Below are 22,133 nucleotides of genomic sequence, written 5' to 3'. Positions count from 1 at the left end.
TACAAGACATTTTTGTACTTGGAATACAGTTAATCACAACTGGTGCTCATTATCGTTGTCTTAATGGTATTGTAGAGCTGTCCTGCATGATGTCTCTCAGGAATTGTACAGCTACAGTTAATATATTCATTCCAATTATCACAAGACAACACAAAAGGATCCCTCTGTTTTACCACTAGAATGTAGCTAATGGTTTTCCCTCTGCAACTTATTTGCAATAAGCAGTGACCATGGTTTTAATTGTTCCTCCTGAGAAGATAAAGGGACTGCCACTAACCAGCAACAAGGGGCTTCAGGAAGATTCTCTCTCTAATGCTTTAAATTCCCCTTGTGAGCAATGTTTTGTTTTTTTCATTCTGACCTTAAAATAATATTATGATGTGATCTTGTAAGTACTTACTATAACTAATAAATATTCCATGCTTATTATGTGCAAGGACTTTCAAAGGAAAGCAATCAAAGTAGTTACAGTAATTAGAAGTCTTTTTATTTTAGTTTTGACTTTTGGCAACTAATAATTAATCAATATATGGGTCATTAAATATCATGTGATCCAATGCAAATTACCATACAATTACTATTATAAGACAGTGCCTCAAAAAAAAAAAAAAAAATCCTTGCAAAAATATCCCTTTAAACCACAACCACAGAACCTGTGTAATACCCCTTTCACACTGCCAATGCCGGATCCCACCCGGGAATTGGAAGCGGGTCCTTCTCGGGTGGGTTCCGGCATTGGCAGCTGCTGCTGGCTTCCTCGATCCGGCAATAAGCCGAGCGGGTTGCCATTGCAGTGGGGGGGCGGAGCCGGCGGCGGGGGCAGCGCTGGGAGATGAGCTCATCTCCACGCCGCCTCTCCCTATCTAGTAAACGGGTCCCGTGTCGTGTCGACCCGGGAGCCCGTTTACGCAGCCACTGACCTGGTATTCAACCCGGGTATAACACTGCTTTATACCCGGGTTGAATTGCCGGGTCAGGCAACCTGCGATTTCGGCAATGCCCCTTTCACACCGCTTGCCGGCCCGTGTCGACCCGGCAATATGCTGGGTCGATACCGGGTTATTTGTGCGGTGTGAAAGGGGTATTAATCACAGGTTTTACGACTGATGGCAAGCTGTTATGGAAAATGTAATTAAAGTACAATATTGGCATTTGTGAGAATACATAACTTCATTTTGTCATGCAAGGACTGTGATATAAACAAATAATAATACCGAAAACAATTTGTTTGGTAAAAAAAAGGCTTTAATTAATATACCACATGTCTAAAGGTGCATACACATGGGGCCTAAGTCAGACCTGATCGTAATGCACAGGCGCGTCGGACTGAATAGTGTGAAAGAACCGAACGCTCGGGCGTTCGCAAGGTAATTGACAGGAGGAGGCCATTTGTGGGTGACATCTGACAGTTTACAGGGAGTGTCTGGAAAAATGCAGGTGTGTCCAAGCGTTTTCAGAGAGGGTGTCTGACGTCAGCTCCGGCCCCGATCACCCTGTTCTCATCGCACTGTGGGCCTAATTCAGAGTTGATCGCAGCAGCAAATTTGTTAGCAGATAGGCAAAACCATGGCCCTCATTCCGAGTTGATCACTCGCTAGCTGTTTTTAGCAGCAGTGCACACGCTAGGCCGCCACCCTCTGGGGGTGTATCTTAGCTTAGCAGAAGTGCGAACAAAAGGTTAGCAGTTCTGCTCTGCTACTAAAATATTTCATGCAGTTTCAGAGTGGCTGGATACTTACTCCTAGCTTGCGATGACTGCAGTCTGTTTAGTTCCTGGTTTGACGTTGTAAACACGCCCTGCGTTCGGCCAGCCACTCCCCCGTTTCTCCAGCCACTCCTGCGTTTTTACCTGGCACGCCTGCATTTTTAAGCACAATCCCTGAAAACGCTGAGTTGCCGCCCAGAAACACCCACTTCCTGTCAATCAAACAACGAACATTCGAGCGACTGAAAAGCGTCGCTCGAGCTTGTGTTAAACTACAAAGTTTTGTGTGAAAGTACTTAGCACATGCGCGCTGCATACCATGCGCATGCGCAGAATTGCCATTTTTCAACCGAATCGCTGCGCTGCGAGCGATCAACTCGGAATGAGGGCCCATGTGTACTGCAGGTGGGTCAAATATAACATGTGCAGAGAGAGTTAGATTTGTCTGAATTAGTCCCATGGTGCGATATGTGCTTACCATTTTGACTATGTAGTCAAAATCGTAAGAAAAGTTAGCACATATCGCACCATGTGTATACAGTTTGTGATACCGATGCACGCTTCCGCGGGGTCGGTATTGCTTGAAAAAATGGACTGTGCAGGCATGGCAATTTGACTATGGGGTATATACATGAAGCAGTGAAAGTGTGGAGATGTGAGCCAGTGGAGAAGTTGCCCATGGCAACCAATCAGCTGCTCCATACATTTGTAAAGTATGCAAATTATAAATGTTACTTCAATGCTGATTCGTTGTGATGGGCAACTTCTCCACTAGCTCACTTCTCCACACTTTTCACTGCTTCATGAATAGACCCCTTTATTTAGGGACCAATGCTCCTGCTGCCCTAAACAAGGAGGGGAAGCCGGTGGAACTTAGTGGGCATGGGTAGCGGGGAGCAATGCTACCCGTAGTTACAGGTAGTTTATTGTAGAGCCATAACTAGACTTTTTGGTGCCCTGTGCCAAAAAGAGAATTGGGCCCCACATTTTCAAAATGGGGACAGTGTTTGGCAAAAATATAGAGGCGCATCTTTATGGGGAAGCGGCATGGTCACAAAATAATACCAATACATATTACACCGCACAGTAGTCTCTATTATTCAAATTACACCACACTGTAATACCACTTATACAAGTTACGCCAGGCAGATCCCCCTTTTACACAGGGCCGGTGCTAGGTTGTTCAGCGCCCCCCTGTAAACTATAAATTTGCGCACTCCCATACTTTATAAAATGAACAGTGTGCGTCAAAAAAGGGGTGTGGTCTCACAAGAAAGGGGTGTGACCACACAATAGTACCCCTATATAAAACGCCCCTAGTAGCGGCGCTGCTTACTCATAACGGACCATATAGTAGTGCTGCTTATACATAACGACCCCAGTAGTAGTGCCGCTTACACATAATGACCCCAGTAGTAGCTCCGCTTACACATAACCATCCTAGTAGTAGCGCCGCTTACACATAATGACCCAGTAGTAGCGCCGCTTATGTAACATCCTGGTTTATTAAAATGTCCAAGACAACAGTGATAATATACTGTGTAGATAAGACAGAAGAGGTATAGGGGATTGTTATATATAAGTATAGTGTCGATGTGGAACCCTCACAGAGGGAGAGATAGCCTGCAAGGTATTCCCTTCACAGAAGGAAGCTCGAGCCAGTGACTGCCTCGCGGTGCAAACAGGGGAGAAAGACTCGCGGGCAGCAGCGGCACCCGAACTGAGTGACCAGCGCCAGCTCGATCTGGGACTCACCAGCGGCTCGTGGGAGAGCGGTTGAGGAGCCGCGGGTGCCGCTGAAGAGGAGAGGAGCTGCATAGGCGGCTCGAGAGCGGCTGATCGGCGGTGACGGACGGAAGACGGCGCGGACGGGAGCGGCGGCTGAGGTCTCCAAGATTAGTATAAGTCGGAGAGGAGGGACCGGAGGCGGACCGGAGGCACACACCAAGGCGGAGCTAAAAATCTGAGTGTCAGAGCAGCCATATCGCCCTTGCATTGAGTGACAGCAAGGAGGCGGGGTGGACAACCTTGGATGGACACAGTAAATTATGCATAGCCGCACCCACTGGGACAAGGTATAAGAATGAATGGTCCCTATTAAACTTCATGTGCAGGCCACAATGTTATATATTAATCTCCTGCGCATTATTAACAGTATGTGACACATAGATGAGGTAATAAAGGAGTTCCCCTGCAACTTCTGAAAGGACCATAAATATATAAATCCATCCGGTGAAATAGCACAGGGGCCACTCCAAGTCACTAGTTACATCGGCAGACGATTACAGGCGCACCGTCTAAAACACCATACACCGTCCCTACGGAAATAGCCTACAAGTCGTTATTAGAAATTTAGCTGTATTCACCGCTGGACAATGCATAGTATAATACAGCACTTACACCAGTAAGTTGTGACACGGCAAAAGTTCCGTAAAGGCTAATACCCTCAGACTCGGAGTTAGGCGCCCCGTACCCCGCTAAGTAATACCGGCGGGTGTGATTGTTGCCACTCACCAGCCCTGTACCGGGTTTATAAACATTCCCATAGCATACCGTGGGATAACTATCCACCTATATTTCTAACAGTGGCAAGTCAGCTAAGAACCTACTTAGAAGAGGAAAGGAAACGTAGTGTAAACGTCGCCTTCAAGTCAACTAGTACCATCCCCAAGCCCGGGCTTGCTACATTCAAGTTCGACCGTCAGTCATCTCGGATTTCACGTAGACAGGAGGCAGCGACATAAACTATTTAGCACAGAAATAATAGCGTTACCTTCACCAGTTGTGGAAAGGAGAACTACAGGTTGTAGGAACTACAGCGACACATTCTTAAATTAATTGCAGTTCTGCATAAGTATTTAAGGCATAGCCTTCTGACAGTGCCTGGCCAGCACTAAAGGGGGGTACTCACGGAGCGATATTCTAAGCAATCTGACTAGATTGCTTAGAATATCGGCAGGATCGCTCCGTGTGTAGCCCCCTCGGCGATAGCGATGCGCGGCCCCGCACATCGCTATCGCCGCTGCTAGATTGGCCTGCATGCAGGCAAATCTAGCGGGTCGCTCACTTCACCCGCTGGGTGAAGTGAGCGGCCCCCCCGTCTCCCCCCGCACGCTCAGCACAGATCGCGCTGTGCTGAGCGGCAGGAGAGATGTGTGCTGAGCGGTTCGCTCAGCACGCATCTCTCCTTGATCGGCCCGTGAGTACTGGGCTTTAGAGTTGAGTTATAGTGAGATAATCCTTCCCTAAAAGTATTGTTTATCCTGTGTGTAATAGATACTAGTGCTTTTAAGTGAATAATTAACAGTGATTGTGTAACCATCCTAAGTGAATTATTTCCACAGAACAGTGAGAGGAGGTTCCAGTATAATAAATGTTATTTTCACTATCCTGCGGATAGGGTATATTATAGGGTAATTCAAATGTACTTGATTCAGTGTATTTTAACAATTAATACAGTGTATATTGCAGACACACTGGTTTGGACCGGATCATAATCCGTAGGAAAGCAATAAAGCATTTTTCCACAATAACAGTGTGAGCCAAATATATCTGGGTTATAAACTTACACATAATAAACCCAGTAGTAGCGCTGCTTTCACATAACTCCCCAGTAGTAGCACAGCTTACACGGAACACCCTCAGTAGTAGCGCAGCTTACATGTAACATACCCAGTAGTAGCACCACTTACAATTTGCCCCTCAGTAGTAGCGCCGCTTACACATAATAAACCCAGTAGTAGCGCAGTTTACACATAACACCCCATTAGTAGCACAGCTTACACGTAATGCCCCCAGTAGTAGCGCAGCTTACACATAATAGAGCCAGTAGAAGCGCTGCTTACACATAACACCCCAGTAGTAGCGCAGCTTACCCGTAATGCCCCCAGTAGTAGCGCCACTTACACGTAACGCCCCAGTAGTAATGCAGCTTACACATAACGAACCCAGTTGTAGCGCAGCTTACCCATAATGCCTCCAGTAGTAGCACAGATTACACATAATAAACCAAGTAGTATCGCAGCTTACACATAATGCCCCAGTAGTAGCGCATATATTTTTTGAAGAACTGTGGTGATGTTGATTTGTATTTTATATTTTAGGCATAACTAGGCATAGCATAATATCTCTTTAAACTGGGGCACTCATTAATTACACAGATACTGTGGCTGGCTTAATTCAATCCAGCATTTCACCAAGTTTTAGTTAGGCATAGAACCTGTGTAATTCATGAGTTCCTGGTTTAAAGGGATAGTATGGTAAGGCTAGGTATAGTGGACTTGGGAATAACTAGCAAAGAAGTCATCTCTTTTGACTAGAGCAGTTTGTAAGCAGGGCCGTCTTAACAGCAGTGTAGGCCCCTGGGCACAGTAATGCACTTAGGCACCCCATCCTCCAACGGTAGGTGTGGGGGGTGCTATCAGCAGCAGCTTTGATGTCCTGCTGGCAGTAGGGGGTGTACTATCTTCCACTCAGCATGTAGGACTTGGAGCAGTAGATTCTGCTAATTACTCCGTTACTGCAAAGATGGGGCGGGAGGGAGAACACTAAACTGTAGAAGGGGTATTGGGCTGAATGAATGGGCCCCGGTACATGACTTCCAGGTTGGTAGGGGTTTTTTAATACGTAGGGGAGGGGTGGATTGTGGAGTGGGCTTAATATTCATCATTTTCTGGTAGGAGGGCAGCTTTCTTGACTGCAGATATCTCCAGTTCCTGGAAATCGATTTCATAGCATTCAATGGGACAAAAAAAAACTGGAGGGTCCCACCTTTCAGAAGGTACTGGGGACCTGGAGATCAGAGTTCAGGAGCCAGAGCAATCCACTGACGAAAATATAAAACTGCATATTAGGTGTGTGGAGCTGGAGTAGGGACCAGTTGCTTAAAGGCTGATATCTCTTAGTCTGGGCATAATAGAGACAAGCTGCCAGTGTCCACTGACAGGGGAGAGTCCCAGCTTTTGGAGTATACCCTCAGAAAAACTCTAAGTCAGACAGAGCCTGAGATATCTGGCTGGGAAGAGCAATTAACAGACTTGGATAGGGACCACTGCTTTGACATCAAATATCTCCAGTTCCCATTGGCCGATTTTCAAAAATCTGGTACCCCTGGAAAGAGGGGACCCTCAGCTATCAGCCTATGGCCCTTATACTCCTGGGGCCTTTGGGCAAGTGCCCATTGAGCCCATACGAAAAGACGGCCGTGTTTGGAAGAGCCTATGCTGGGGTTGCCTAGGAGGGGAGCAATGCCATGTCATGTTTACCCCACCCTACATTAACCCCGAGTCGTGCACCGATAGACTGGTTGCTGGTTATCATTATACAAGGAACATCATGCTGCTGGTTCCTTGATTATAGTGTCAATTGGCCTAGAGTGAATCTGGGCAGAAATTAAATTTGTAGTGAAGTTCTAACCCCCAAATCATAAAAAAAGATACTGGGGATTTTCAGGTTTGTTAGCAACCCAAAAAAAGTACACTAATGGTCAAAACCATGCTGCACTGCAGGTGGGGCAGATATAACGTGCACGGAGATTTAGATTTGGGTGGGCTATGTTGTTTCTCTGCATGGTAAAGGCTTTATTTCTACACTGCAAATTAGATTTCAGTTTGATTTCAGTTTGAACACACCCAACCCAAATCTAAATCTCTCTGCACATGTTACATCTACCCTACCTGCAGTGCAGCATAGTTTTCCCCATTAATGTGCTTTTTTGGTTTGCTGACAAACCAGTATAAGGCCCACTATATTGAAATCTTTATATTAGAAGTACTTGGCGGCCTAAATAGGAGGACCTGGTCTATCTTTTTCAACTTAACTGGCACTATAAAATAAGGAATTGGCATCATATTACCTCAATGCAAACATTCTCTACTTTGTATGTGTAGTGTTTACATTTAAGGCTAGTTTGGTATGCAGGGGCTGTCCAGCTATTTGGAACATCACACCAGACATCTATTTATATAGTGCTGATGGATTTTCTCACTAATTAATATGGATTAGACATAAGTGCAGACAGGGGGGGATTGGGCCACCAGGCAGTCTGAAAATTTCCCGCAAAGCTACAAATGCGGGCTGATTTAGAGCTGCTGTGATTGAAGCACAGGTCTAATCAGGTAGCATTCAGAGCTTCTGTACATACGCAGAAGCCCATTGCAGGGTTAATATAAATGGCAGCCAGGGCATTGCTTATTTGTGGCTGGAATCTCCCACCAAGCTCAGAGTGAGCCGAGTATATCAGACTAGCCCTCCACTTCCTGCTCCTCATCTAAGTCACTGGACTGTCTGCCTGTGCAGCCCCCTCTCACCACACTGTCCCTGGGCCAGCTCACTGCTCTTTACAGGAAGAAGCAAGAAAGCTAAGTTGGGGCTATGCTTACTGGGGATAATGTGGGGGAGGGGGGACTGTGTTAAGGCAATGTAATATAGATATTGTGTGTACTGGGGGTAATATGGAGGAGGAGGCTGTGTATAATGCAATATAATATTGGTGCTGCGTGTACTGGGGTAAAATTGGGAAGGGGGGCTGGGTATAAAGCAATGTCATATTGGTGCTATGTGTACTGGAGGTAATATATGTGTGTAAAGTAATGTAATATAGGGGTGATGTGTGTACTGGGGGTAATATAGTAGAGGGGGCTGTGTATAATGGAATGTAACATGGGGGTGCTGTGTGTACTGGGGCAATATACGACTCTATGGGCTATTTCAGACACAAATTTTGTCCACATGGGAAAAAAGTGTATGTTTTTGCCATGCATCCAGTTGCTTTCATGTGCCACGGTTTTGTGCCGCTTGAAATGTTAATGCCGTGTGTTTTGAATCTGTTTTTAAACTGTAGGCATACACAGCAGCAGCTCAGTCACTCACAGGAGCAGATGGAGTGGTTACACACACAGGCTCATTGCTTGGGCAAATCAACACTTGAGCATGAATCGCAAACATTGCCGGTCCCGCATACCACACCTAGTCCATCTCCTCATTACTTCCTTGCCTGTAACAATGCCAACCAATAAAAATATAAGTACTTTCAATTTTATTTATTGTTTTAGCAAAGAACTAAGGAACAAATAGGTTTGATAATACCAGGGTAAAAATAGGGGCAGACTAGATGAGCAAAATAGTTTTGATGTGCCATCAAATTGTATGCTTCTATGTTACTTCAGAAATAATATATAAATATATATATATATATATATATATATATATATCATTTTTCTAAATAATCAATTTAGTGTATAATTAAACATTAAATAATGCTATGAATACAAATTGATTATAGGTTGTATTTGTTATTTTCAGATATCTGGCAAGGGGTGTGCTTTCACCGATCTACACTGTATGTACAGAATTGGAATTTCAACAGCAAGCATGATAGTAAAAGAAGTATGCAGAGCAATTTGGTCAGTCATGCAATCGGAATGTCTACCTACTAGAGATGAGCGGGTTCGGGTTTTACTCTGATTTATTTGGTTCTCAAAACGGCATCTTATTGGCTATCCAAAACAAGAGACATCCGTGAGCCAATAAGATGCTGTTTTGAGGGGATCAGAATGAAATCCCGCTGGATGTGATCCCGGCGGTCAAAATACCGACACCGGAATCCCGAACAGCAGAATCCTGACAGGAGTGGCGAGCGGAACGCAGCCCCTTGCGGGCTCACTGCGCTCGCCATGCTGCGGGCACGGTGCTTTGCTACGCTCGGCACACTATTTTATTCTCCCTCTATGGGTGTCGTGGACACCCACAGAGGGAGAATATGTCGGGATTGTGCCGGTCGGGATTCCGGTGTCGGTATTTCGACCGCCGGGATTCCATCCGGCAGGATCTTGACCGCATACCATTTTGAGAACCGAGTAAATCCAAGTAAAACTGAGTAAAACCGAACCCGCACATCTCTACTACCTACACATACCATAGAACAGTGGCAATCAATTGCAGAGGATTTTTCTTAAAAAAATGCCAGTTTTGCCACATTGCTTAGGAGCAGTTGATGGGGAAACCAAACAAGACTGATTTGTCCATCCAGCAGCAGTTCAATGTTCTACAACTACAAAGATTATTATTTTGTAGTATTATTGCAAATGACAGATTCAAAGTACTGGTTTATTTATGTAAATACAGGAAACTTTGGGAAAGACTGCAACTATGCTATTTGGAAAAAATGTGGACTGTGGACATCAACTGCAACAAACTGCCAGACAACAAATGTCTTACTGGAACAGAAAGTCCTAAAGTGTCATATGTCTTTGTTGGAGAGGAGGCATTCGCACTTCATAAACATCTGTTACGACCTTATGGTGGCTTAAACCTCACAGAAAACTAAAAATATTTAACTATCACCTGAGTAGGGCTCGTAGATATGTTGAATGTTCATTTGGCATCCTAACTAATAAGTGGCTCATTCTCCATCGCCCAATTAATGTGGATCCAGATTTTGCAGTTGACATTGTCAAGGCTTATATTATTCTAAATAATCTTCTTCGGGATGGAGAAGGAATACTGATTGATTATACTACCACAATAACAGGCTTGGAATATTTACCACGAGAACCAACAGCATGAGGAGGCTTATCTGCAAACAACATTATATTTTGGGACTATTTTGTAACATACATTGGAGTTGTACCCTGGCAAATGTCAAAAATATAAATAATGGAAGTTACAGAACAGTGTCCAATAGCTTCTAAAAAATACTATTTGATCAACATAGGGTTGTGGGAACCTAAAGGATAAAGCAAAGGGGCAGACTAGGTGGGCCAAGTGGTTTTTATGTGCTGTCAATTTCATTGTTTCCATGTTTCTGTAAATGGGTTTGTAGTGTACACAGTTGTAAAGTTTGTACACAGACAATATTGCAAAACATTACTAGTAGAAATAAAACTACTTACCAAATATATATTTTGTCATCTTTACCAAATCATTGAAATCTTCTTTCAATTCCATCCAGACTTCTTGCCATGCCTTTGTAATGGCATATAAGTCTTTGTAAATCTCCAGAGTTTTGTCATATAATACAGGTCTAGCCTGGATTATAGAAGTGAGTATTTCCACATCAATATTCATGCTTTCACTCATGGTACCCCAAAATACTGACTATGCACGGCTAGAAGGGCAAAGAACAACTAAAACCATTGTGAGTGAAAGCATCAATATCGTCATGTGCTTCACTATGTTATGGAGACTGCACAGCAGCCATCCTTGCTAGTGGTTATTCATGGCTGTTACACAGCGGCCGTGTTCATGTTGTCTGAAAGCATGCATGCATTTCTAAGCTTGACTTCAAACACTCTACGGGTAAAACAAATAGAGTGTTTTTTCCCATCTGAGCAAAACTTTTTTGTCTGAAATAGACCTTTGCCTGTATTATGTTGACCGCTGCTGACTGTACCTTGTTTATGTGATATCACTGCCTCAGCTGTATCATATTTGTATGTCGCCTTTTATGCCAATAACTCAATAAAACAGTTCTTTAAAAAAAAAAAAAAAAAAATTTCTAGGTGGTCATCAGTCATATCAGTATATACATTAAAAAAAAATGGTGGATAAAAAAAAATCTGAAAACCAGAATACCTGAACAGTGCAACCACAAAACACACGCCATTGTAATATTTTATGATAAATTAACATAAGAATGGGATGTATACTATCTAGCCCTTAATGTATTGTTATATTTAAAAAACAGGCATACAGCACAAATGAATTTTAATGAATATTTGTTTAACAGCCATCAAACAAAGGTGAATTATCAGACAGGTATTATCCTGTATACCCTAGAGTATCTTTGGACCGTGAATACTGCAGCATCATTAAAGTGCCTTAATCAGTGAAAGGTAATTGCAGGTATCTGCCCATGAGTCTCTGTAGTGTATCGCTCTGGGATGTCTGCAATTAGCGCCATCATTTTCTCGGCAAACATAAAGAAAACAGAAAAGTAGTGAACATTTCTATGGGAACTGCTTGTTCTAAAACCCATCTTTCTGTATCCCTGGTGTGACTACCATGAAAGGGAGTTAGGAAGGGAGTTTTCTAGCGTTGTTTTCAGATTTTGCTGCTTAAACTCTACAGCCAAAATTATTTTTGTAAGTGTCCCTTCTGGCAGTGACATAAATGTCCACTGTTCTGTAGCAACATGTTGAGGATCTATATCGTCTGCCTTCTGTCCCCATAATGGGAACAAACAGCATTTAAAAGTGAACACTGTACGGTCCATTTAGATTTTGCAAATACAAAACATACACATAAAATTAATGACACAAAAATGGTGGGTGCATTTACAGTTGCACGTATCTTAAAATTTGAGCATCTCAAAGTAGTACAGTACGTTTAATACATCCCAATGAAGATATGTTTAAGCATATACAGACATGCTTTAATCGTGATCTGATATATTTGAAACACTATTCATGATTATCATCAACTTGGTGATGATAATTGGCACATAAAGGCAGCAATGCAATCCTAAAAATGTGTGACTTTTTCTTAAGATAAGCACTGTAGCAGTCTATAATAAAAATCTGGGTAATTATCATTTTTCTTTGGTTTGTTTCTTCAACTGTCTACAGAGTAAATGTCACTACCATAGCAACCACAGTAAAAAAAAAGATTATGATGTAGTTTGCCGGAAAACTTTGGACCACAACTTTTAGCTCTGTCTGCACTGAGCATTGTAAGATTTTCCCTCTTCTCTTACGTCCAGAGGCGGATTGTCCATAGGGTTCACAGGGAAGATTCCCGGTGGGCCGATGCACCCGCGGGGGCCTGTTTTGTTTGAGGACATGTAGTCCTTTTTATAGACATAATGAATAAGATGCTATAAAATTTGCATATATGAAAATTACTTTGCCACTTAGCCTGTGATTGCAGATGATCTAGTGTATGCTCTGTCTGCCTGCTTGGCTGACATATAAGATTGAGTAAATAGTGATTGGGATACGGTTGGTGTAATAAGCAAGAAAATATATATTTCTAAAGAATGATATAGTTTCCTAACTTCTAAAGGTGTATCATATAATGTGCTCATAATATTTAATTTTATTTCTTTTTAACTTCTCCCTTGATGGTGGACATGCCCACTAACTGGAAAGTTTTGGGGGGAGGGTGCTGCTGCCATGGCCCATGGCTACACCTTACACCTCTGGTGCTGCCCATGTGGGGCTACTAGTACAAATTTTTCCAGGGCCGCTTTTTGTTCCCAATCCGCCCCTGCTTACGTCTGCTTATGACATGCTGGGGGGAATTCAATGTTTGAAAAGTCGGTTGGGTGATTGTTTTTTCCTGTCTATGAGATAGGAAAAAACAGACACCCAACTGACTTTTCAAACAATTAAATCTCTCCCGCTGTGTCAGAAATGTCACTGGAGATGGTGACATTCAATTAGTCCCCCTCGAATGAAATAAAAATTCATGGCCTTGCGAGAAGAGTGCGTGGGTTTACGGCTCAATCCCATTTTCATCACTACGGGGGTGTAAGCCCTATTCCCGGAGATGTTCGGATGCCTCTAGAGACTTGTATGCCTGTACTTACCACTTCTACTCTGTGACAGGAGCCGAATGCTGTTCGATAATGTCACAGTGCAGCACTCGACTCCCTGTCATTGAGGAGGAGCCAGCATTTTGGTGTCACCTCTTGGAAGGTGACATCCGGATACGGTCAACACCCCCTGCACCCCCCTTGTGACACATCTGTGCTGTGCGTGTTTCAGTTATACTAGACATCCCTCTAAGCATGCTTAATAAAGGTACTTTACTTGTGTGGGTTCTCATTGCAGAGTGTAATTCTGCCCCATTCACTTCACCTGGGCCGGAAATCCCCTAGCTGGAATAATTCTAGAGATGTGCGTCGGGCACTTTTCGTGTTTTGGTTCTAATTCCCCGCTCGTGTTTTGATTTTGGGTTGGTTTTGCCAAAACCACCCTTTCGTATTTTGGTTTTGGATCTGGATGATTTTTGAAACCCCCCCCACATAAAAACAGCTAAAATCACAGAATTTGGGGGTAATTTTGATCCTACGGTATTATTAACCTCAATTACATTCATTTCCAGTCTATTCTGAACACCTCGCAATAATGTTTGTAAGCTAGAAGGTAGCTGTATGACTGACTAAGATAAGCAACACAAGTGGGTGACACAAACACCTGGCCCATCTAGGAGTGACACTGCGGTGTCAGACAGGATGGCAGTTTTAAAAACTAGGCCCCAAAGAGCTAAAATAACAGAATTTGGGGGTAATTTTGATCCTACGGTATTATTAACCTCAATAACATTCATTTCCACTAATTTCCAGTGTATTCTGAACACCTCACACCTCACAATATTGTTTTTAGGCCTAAAAGTTGCAACGAGGTGGCTGTATGACTAAGCTAAGCATCACAAGTGTGCGGCACAAACACCTGGCCCATCTAGGAGTAGCACTGCAGTGGCAGACAGGATGACAGATTTAAAAAATAGGCCCCAAACAGCACATGATGCAAAGAAAAAAAGAGGTGCAATGAGGTAGCTGTATGACCAAGCTAAGCGACACAAGTGTGCGGCACAAACAACACAGGAATGCTGGAATTTGCCCAGATGTAATACACGCACAATATTGGTGGCACAGGATAGCGTACCCCTAAACCAAACACACACACGGCAAAGCCTGTAAAATTAATTTGGATAATAATAACCCCTTTATTTGAAGCTATTATAATAATATGCAGCACAGGATAGCGTACCCCTACACCACATAGGGCAAACCTTATAAAAATTATTTGGATTAAATATTAATAACCCCTTTATTTGGAGTAAATAATATACAGCACAGGACAGCACCACTGAACTTATATGGCAGCACCACTGGACTGGACTTATACAGAATTATATGTACTTATATGGAATTATACGGCAGGATCACTGTAATTATACGGCAGGATCACTGTAATTATACGGCAGGATCACTGGACTTATACGGCAGTACCACTGGATTTATACGGCAGTACCGCTGGACATATACGGCAGTACCGCTGGACATATACGGCAGTACCGCTGGACATATACGGCAGGATCACTGGACTTATACGGCAGGATCACTGGACATATACGGCAGTACCACTGGACATATACAGCAGCACATGAACACCACCACCGGACTGATGCAGGAGAACACAGCACCACTGCAAAGGACTGGACTTATACAGCAGAACTAGACATATGGCAGCAGAGGACACCACCACTGTGACTGGTCACTGGACTGACTGATGCACAGGACACTACCACTAGTCTGATGCAGGACAACACAGCAACACTGTAAGGGACTTGTTGTTATTATACAGCAGCACTGGACATATGGCAGCAGAGTACACCACTGTGACTGAAATGATGTAGCACAATACACCACCACTGAACTGATGCAGCACAACACAGCACCCTACACAGCAGCACTAGACATATGGCAGCAGAGGATACCATTGTGACTGGACTGATGCAGCACAATACACGGACACTGAGGACACAGAGAATGGAGACACGTCCTCTCTGTACACTCTCCAATGCCGGAGTGAAAATGGCGGTGACGCACGGCTCCTTATATGGAATCCAAACCCCGCAAGAATCCGACAGCTGGATGATGACGTTTTGCCTCGTTCTGGTTTCCGAGTCAGGTGGGAAATCCTGAGCCTGACTCGGATCTGGGCTTCTCTGAGAACCGAACACGCTCATCTCTAAATAATTCCAAATGAAAATAAAGATAATAAAAAAAATAACGTGTATAGTGGGACACAGTTGTGTCAGTGAGGTTCATTGATTAAAACGTATATTTGAAAAAAGTTCGAGCTTTCACAAATTCTAATTACACTGATTCCTCATTGCCAATTTAGAAGAGATGCACGGGATGGGCAGGATGTACTAACTGTGCAGTGTACATCCTGCCACACATCGCAATCGCATATGCGCTAACATATGCGATTGGCTGTCCCTCGTGATTAGTGATGTGCACCGGACATTTTTCGGGATTTTGTGTTTTGGTTTTGGATTCGGTTCCGCGGCCGTGTTTTGGATTCGGACGCGTTTTGGCAAAACCTCCCTGAAAATTTTTTGTCGGATTCGGGTGTGCTTTGGATTCGTTTTTTTTTTACAAAATACCCTCAAAAACAGCTTAAATCATAGAGTGCAGCTGGGTGATGGGGTCAGCCTTGCGCTATCTAAATTAATTAGGCTCCAAGTTTCAGACACACAAAGTACATCCAACACTTTGAAAAAACTGACATATAGGAACAAAAAACAAATGGTCTGAAACTAGCGCTGTGCAGAGGGTGAATCTGACACTCTAGATATAACTTGTACCACCAATACAACAGAGGAGTGTATATGATCCTTCTCAGGAGAAACTAAGAGACACCGTGTTCTTTACTTCATTGGAAAGGAACTAACATTTAATTCCTTTCCCGTGTGCACGTAAAGGTATCTTTAAACACTATCCTCTCTTCTCTGGTGGGAAATATTGCTGTGCAGTATGGAAAGATAAGACACTTACATGAAATTTCTGTCCCGCATACACGTAACAGGTTCTTTTAAAATCCTTCGATCCCCATAAAACTGAAGTCCTCCACAATCTTCACAAACAGGTTTATTCCACAGTTCACATAAAACATAGACAGAAAGAAACAGGGGTAGACAATCTCCCGGTGCACCTGGGAAGCAAGCAGGATGGAAAACGGACTGGCACCTCCGTCCCGGCTGCAGTCACAGGATCGTGGTGCAAAAGCTGGATACAGTCCTAGCGGTGTCTCCCAAATGTCTCTCCGGTAAAAAGACAGTCCTCCTGTACCGAACGGCTTCAACGCGTTTCTGTGAATACTTTCACCTTTGTCAAGAAGTGCCGTTCTGTTACTAGTCAGGGGTTTTATCCCTCCCCAATCACATCACATGACTGATTTAAAATACACCTGTGTGGCTGGATTAAACCACACAACTAAAAAACATTACATTCAAATAAAACAAAGGCCACTAATAAAACAGCCGACTTTTAGATCCAGGTATTATAATCCAGCGTAAAAATTGATAAGAATTAAAAATGCCCCTATATGAAAAAAACATCGGGTGTAATGGTATCCCATAACAAATGGAGACCGGAGTCCCAAAAAGGATCAGATGTATCAACATCTATATATGTCACTAAGTACATAACCCCCGATCCTGAAGCTGCCAACTTTAAAAAAACGCTGGTAAAAATGAGCCATACACACTGAATGTAAATGTCGGCTTTACAATGAATTTTATCACCCGTGGTTACACAACCCGTCCGAGAGAACAATAAAAATCCGAAGGGGAGTAGTATCAAATATAGGAGGGTAAGATACTCTCCGCAGATACTACATCAACTGGGTAAAAATAATTTATCACATCCAGTATCCCATCAAACTGCTAAGACAATGGAACAAAACATATCAATTAAACCACTAATAAACAGCTGGTTTTAGGTCTCATCTTCTTTCCCTTTGAAACATGTCCCCAAATTGCGTCCAATCCTATAGGTCCACTGATCCATCACTCCTGTATTTAGTATCCGGTGGGTATCAAGTCCATCAATGATAGTGAGATCTGTATACACTCAAAACCAGTACAGACATACATAGAAAAAGAAGAAAATTAGTGTATGATATTATAAAAACCACTTGGTTTCAAAATCCATATTTAACCCTAATGGTGTTAAAGTTTTCAGCTGGTAAATGGTTTGCATTTCTAATCTGGCCAAGGTTTCCTCCACCCCTCTTCTCCTCCAATTCCCTTTGGCAATTTTAATCCCGCAAAAGCTTGTAAGGTCTCTAATATCACATGCATGTTTTTCTTTAAAATGAAGCGATACACTGTGTAATTCAAAACCTTTTTTGATGTTTCTGACGTGCTCACTAAGACGTTCTTTGAGCATTCGCCCTCTTCTCCCCACATATTGTGATCCACATTTACATTCTAGCAAGTAAACGACATTCCTGCTTCCACAGGTAATGAATTCCTTTATAGGGAAACTCTTTTTGGTTTGATTGGAGGTAAAATGGGTAACCTTTCTCTCTGTACTACAATGTTTACACATGGTGCACATCCCACACCGTTGAAAGCCCTTGGTAAGAACCCGGGTCATTCTTTTCTCAACTGGGAGTGCACTCTTTACCAGACTATTTTTCAAATTGTCTGCCCTCCTATAGACAAACCTGGGCTTCTCAGATATATGTTCCTGTAGCAATGGATCTTTGGTTAAAATTTTCCAATGCCTATTGATTATTTTTTCTAGCTGTTCATACTGTGATGTATATTTCGTGATGAACATCACCCCTGCATTGGATTTCTTTATTACTCGGCTGCAACTACTAAGAGTTGTAGCCCTATCCATTTCATGGCTGGTTTGTCTCGCTGAAGATACCGCCTGCCTGTCATAACCTTTACTGACAAATTTTTGTTCCATAATATCGGCATGTTTGTTAAAAGCTTCTATGTGTATGCAGTTCCTTCGAAGACGCTGGGACTGACTTTTTGGAATACTTCTAATCCAATTGGTGTGATGGTTACTTTCAAAACTTATATATGAATTACAATCAGTGGGTTTGATGTAATTCTCAGTGCATATCATATCTCCTGATGGGTATATTTTTAAATCCAGGAAATTAACCTCAGAGGAACTAATTTGGAATGACAATTCAATATTTTTATTGTTAGAGTTGAGGTATTGGCAAAAGGAGGCTAAGGTCCCTTGTTCTCCTTTCCAGATAAATATGATGTCATCTATATATCTGGCCCAGAGCACTAGGTTGGCATCCCACTGGTGTCCGGTCCATACGGATAGGTCCTCCCAGTGTGCCATAAATAAATTAGCATAACTGGGTGCCAACCTAGTGCCCATCGCTGTTCCAAGGAGTTGTAAGAAGAAGTCCCCCCCATACCAAAAAAAAATTATTTTGGAGAATGAACATAATCCCCTCTTTAATAAACTCAATCTCCTTCTCACTGTGTTCTTCTTTCCTAAGGTGATAATCAACAGCTTCTATTCCCACATCTGATCCTTTTTGGGACTCCGGTCTCCATTTGTTATGGGATACCATTACACCCGATGTTTTTTCATATAGGGGCATTTTTAATTCTTATCCATTTTTACTCTGGATTATAATACCTGGATCTAAAAGTCAGCTGTTTTATTAGTGGCCTTTGTTTTATTTGAATGTAATGTTTTTAGTTGTGTGGTTTAATCCAGCCACACAGGTGTATTTTAAATCAGTCATGTGATGTGATTGGGGAGGGATAAAACCCCTGACTAGTAACAGAACGGCACTTCTTGACAAAGGTGAAAGTATTCACAGAAACGCGTTGAAGCCGTTCGGTACAGGAGGACTGTCTTTTTACCGGAGAGACATTTGGGAGACACCGCTAGGACTGTATCCAGCTTTTGCACCACGATCCTGTGACTGCAGCCGGGATGGAGGTGCCAGTCCGTTTTCCATCCTGCTTGCTTCCCAGGTGCACCGGGAGATTGTCTACCCCTGTTTCTTTCTGTCTATGTTTTATGTGAACTGTGGAATAAACCTGTTTGTGAAGATTGTGGAGGACTTCAGTTTTATGGGGATCGAAGGATTTTAAAAGAACCTGTTACGTGTATGCGGGACAGAAATTTCATGTAAGTGTCTTATCTTTCCATACTGCACAGCAATATTTCCCACCAGAGAAGAGAGGATAGTGTTTAAAGATACCTTTACGTGCACACGGGAAAGGAATTAAATGTAAGTTCCTTTCCAATGAAGTAAAGAACACGGTGTCTCTTAGTTTCTCCTGAGAAGGATCATATACACTCCTCTGTTGTATTGGTGGTACAAGTTATATCTAGAGTGTCAGATTCACCCTCTGCACAGCGCTAGTTTCAGACCATTTGTTTTTTGTTCCTATATGTCAGTTTTTTCAAAGTGTTGGATGTACTTTGTGTGTCTGAAACTTGGAGCCTAATTAATTTAGATAGCGCAAGGCTGACCCCATCACCCAGCTGCACAGTATATTCATTTCAAACATCCAGGTGTCCGTCTTGCTGCTTTAGTAATTTTCTACACATCGATTGTTAGTCATGTTTAAACATAGGAAAACTAGACGTGACCGTTTACATGATCTATTCGACGGGGGAGATAATCCCACCAATATTAAAGATCATGATTTAGAGAGCGCTATGAAGAAGGTAGAGAAATTGTTACTTAAGGAAGGGAATTTCTGGTGGGAAATAGCCACCCTAGAACAATATATTAAGGAAGGACTTATTCCCAGAGGTCTTCGTTTAGAGAAAATTCCCTCCTTTGATACAGAAACGGATAGTTTTATGAAAGAATGGTATAAAACACTCGATACATGTTCCACCAAACTAATGGAACTCATTATTAAAGAAAAGAAAAATAATCTTATTACCATTGAACAAGAAATTGATACAATGGAAACACTCATTAGACCCTATGTAGAACTAAAAGAATATAAGGAATTAGAGGAACAGACCCGCATTAGAGTGGAAAAAAATGAAAAGGACTTAATTTTTAAAAAACAGAAAAAATATCATAGGGATAAAAAAGATTTTGCAGAGAATAATATTCACCCACTGAAAAAAGGTGTGATAGAGTTGGATCCTCTAAAAATAGGAGATGAATCCCAAAACCATTTTAATGGGAATAAATATAATCGGCCCGTGAGGAATCAATTTCAATTGAGAGATAGTAGGAAATTATATGAACCACATACAGGTGATTATAAACAGAGGTATGTATCCCCCTCATGGAGAAGGAACAACTATCCAAACAATAATTATCGATATAGGGATCAGTATAGACAACAAGAGAGGCCCCTCTCGTCTAGGAGAGAAAGAGGCAGACCATTCCAACCAAGGGATTTTACGCCCTATAAAGAGAGAAGGACCCCCTCCCCTTATGATAGGGAATCGAATAGAGGTGGGAACCTGCCCCTAAGGTCAGATTATGACAAAAAAGGTGAGGGACATTTTTTAGGAGAGGGACAACATCGAAGGAGGTATATGTGATTGGGGGTAAACCACGAGTATCACAAAGGAGAGGCTGTAGAGCGGGCAAATATTTGGGTATGTCCAAAAATAAACGCTTAAAAATAAAAAAATCCATGAATGAAGGGCCCTCTAATGAAAATAAGTCCGGTGAGAGTGTAGATGTCCCCACTCCAGAAGCAGACTCAGAGTGGAAAACTAAAATATATAATTTAAGTGATTACCAACTAACCAAGGATGAACAGGATCTTCTTGAAAAGGGTTTAAAATTTGCACCCACTAGTAAAGTCAACCAGTTTGAGGTTTTTGTGGATTTACAGAAATTCGTAAGGAAACTATGTTTGAAACGTTTTTTTGCAGAGAAAGATGGGCAAGAGGACAATATAGATGGTCCTCCAGATCATATCAAAGTTTTTAAAAAGAAGTCCACTTTCTTCCCGAAACATAAGAAAGGATGTTTCATTGAGACTTTTGAGCGTTTAGTTAAAGAAGATCTAGAAACCACTAATTTTAGACCACCAAAGAAAGGTAATCTCTCCACCCTGCAGAAGAAAGCTATGAAAGAATTACGTAATAACCACAAAATCGTTATTAAACCTGCTGACAAGGGGGGGGTCATTCTGAACAGGGATGACTACCACTCAGAGATCCTACGACAACTGTCAGATAGTACCACGTATAAGAAACTTAGAGGGGACCCCTCTGTCAACATTCAGAAAAAACTGGATGTTTTTTTGCAACTGTATACAGTGGGAGGGATCCTTACTGAGGATCAGAAAACCTACATTAAGTTGGATAATCCATCCATTCCTGTACTCTATGTGCTACCTAAAGTACATAAGAGTCTGGAATGTCCCCCTGGATGGCCCATAGTGGCAGGGACAGGTTCTATTACCTCTAATCTATCCGAATTTCTTGATTATAGGATTAAACCATTAGTGGAAAAAACCAGATCACATCTGAGGGATACTGTTTCAGTGATAAACAAATTATCTTCCATTAAGTGGGAATCGGATTTCCTCCTGGTGACCACAGATGTAAAATCACTGTACACCATTATTAGTCATGATTTGGGAATAGAAGCTGTTGATTATCACCTTAGGAAAGAAGAACACAGTGAGAAGGAGATTGAGTTCATTAAAGAGGGGATTATGTTTATTCTCCAAAAAAATTTTTTTTGGTATGGGGGGGGACTTCTTCTTACAACTCCTTGGAACAGCGATGGGCACTAGGTTGGCACCCAGTTATGCTAATTTATTTATGGCACACTGGGAGGACCTATCCGTATGTACCGGACACCAGTGGGATGCCAACCTAGTGCTCTGGGCCAGATATATAGATGACATCATATTTATCTGGAAAGGAGAACAAGGGACCTTAGCCTCCTTTTGCCAATACCTCAACTCTAACAATAAAAATATT

The 22,133-nt window shown here is 42.4% G+C and overlaps 2 long non-coding RNA genes across 2 annotated transcripts in view; one reads left to right on the top strand and one right to left on the bottom strand.

The window, feature by feature from the left end:
* The window catches only part of LOC134898820 (uncharacterized), a 38,950-nt gene extending 35,295 nt beyond the window's left edge, over nucleotides 1-3,655 (bottom strand). Inside the window, exon 1 of the long non-coding RNA XR_010172516.1 lies at nucleotides 3,461-3,655. This is a non-coding gene — a long non-coding RNA (uncharacterized LOC134898820). The remainder of the gene's footprint in view (nucleotides 1-3,460) is intronic.
* Nucleotides 3,656-3,697: 42 nt separating this feature from the next.
* LOC134898809 (uncharacterized) lies at nucleotides 3,698-10,602 on the top strand. Its single transcript, XR_010172505.1, has 2 exons — nucleotides 3,698-3,780; nucleotides 9,008-10,602. It is a non-coding gene; the product is annotated as an uncharacterized LOC134898809 (long non-coding RNA).
* The last annotated feature ends 11,531 nt before the right edge of the window (nucleotides 10,603-22,133 follow it).

This window comes from Pseudophryne corroboree, chromosome 1 (genome assembly GCF_028390025.1).
Source record: "Pseudophryne corroboree isolate aPseCor3 chromosome 1, aPseCor3.hap2, whole genome shotgun sequence".
NCBI lineage: Eukaryota > Metazoa > Chordata > Amphibia > Anura > Myobatrachidae > Pseudophryne > Pseudophryne corroboree.
The sequence above is the reverse complement of the archived record's forward strand: the minus strand, read 5'-3'. Positions and strand labels throughout refer to the sequence as shown.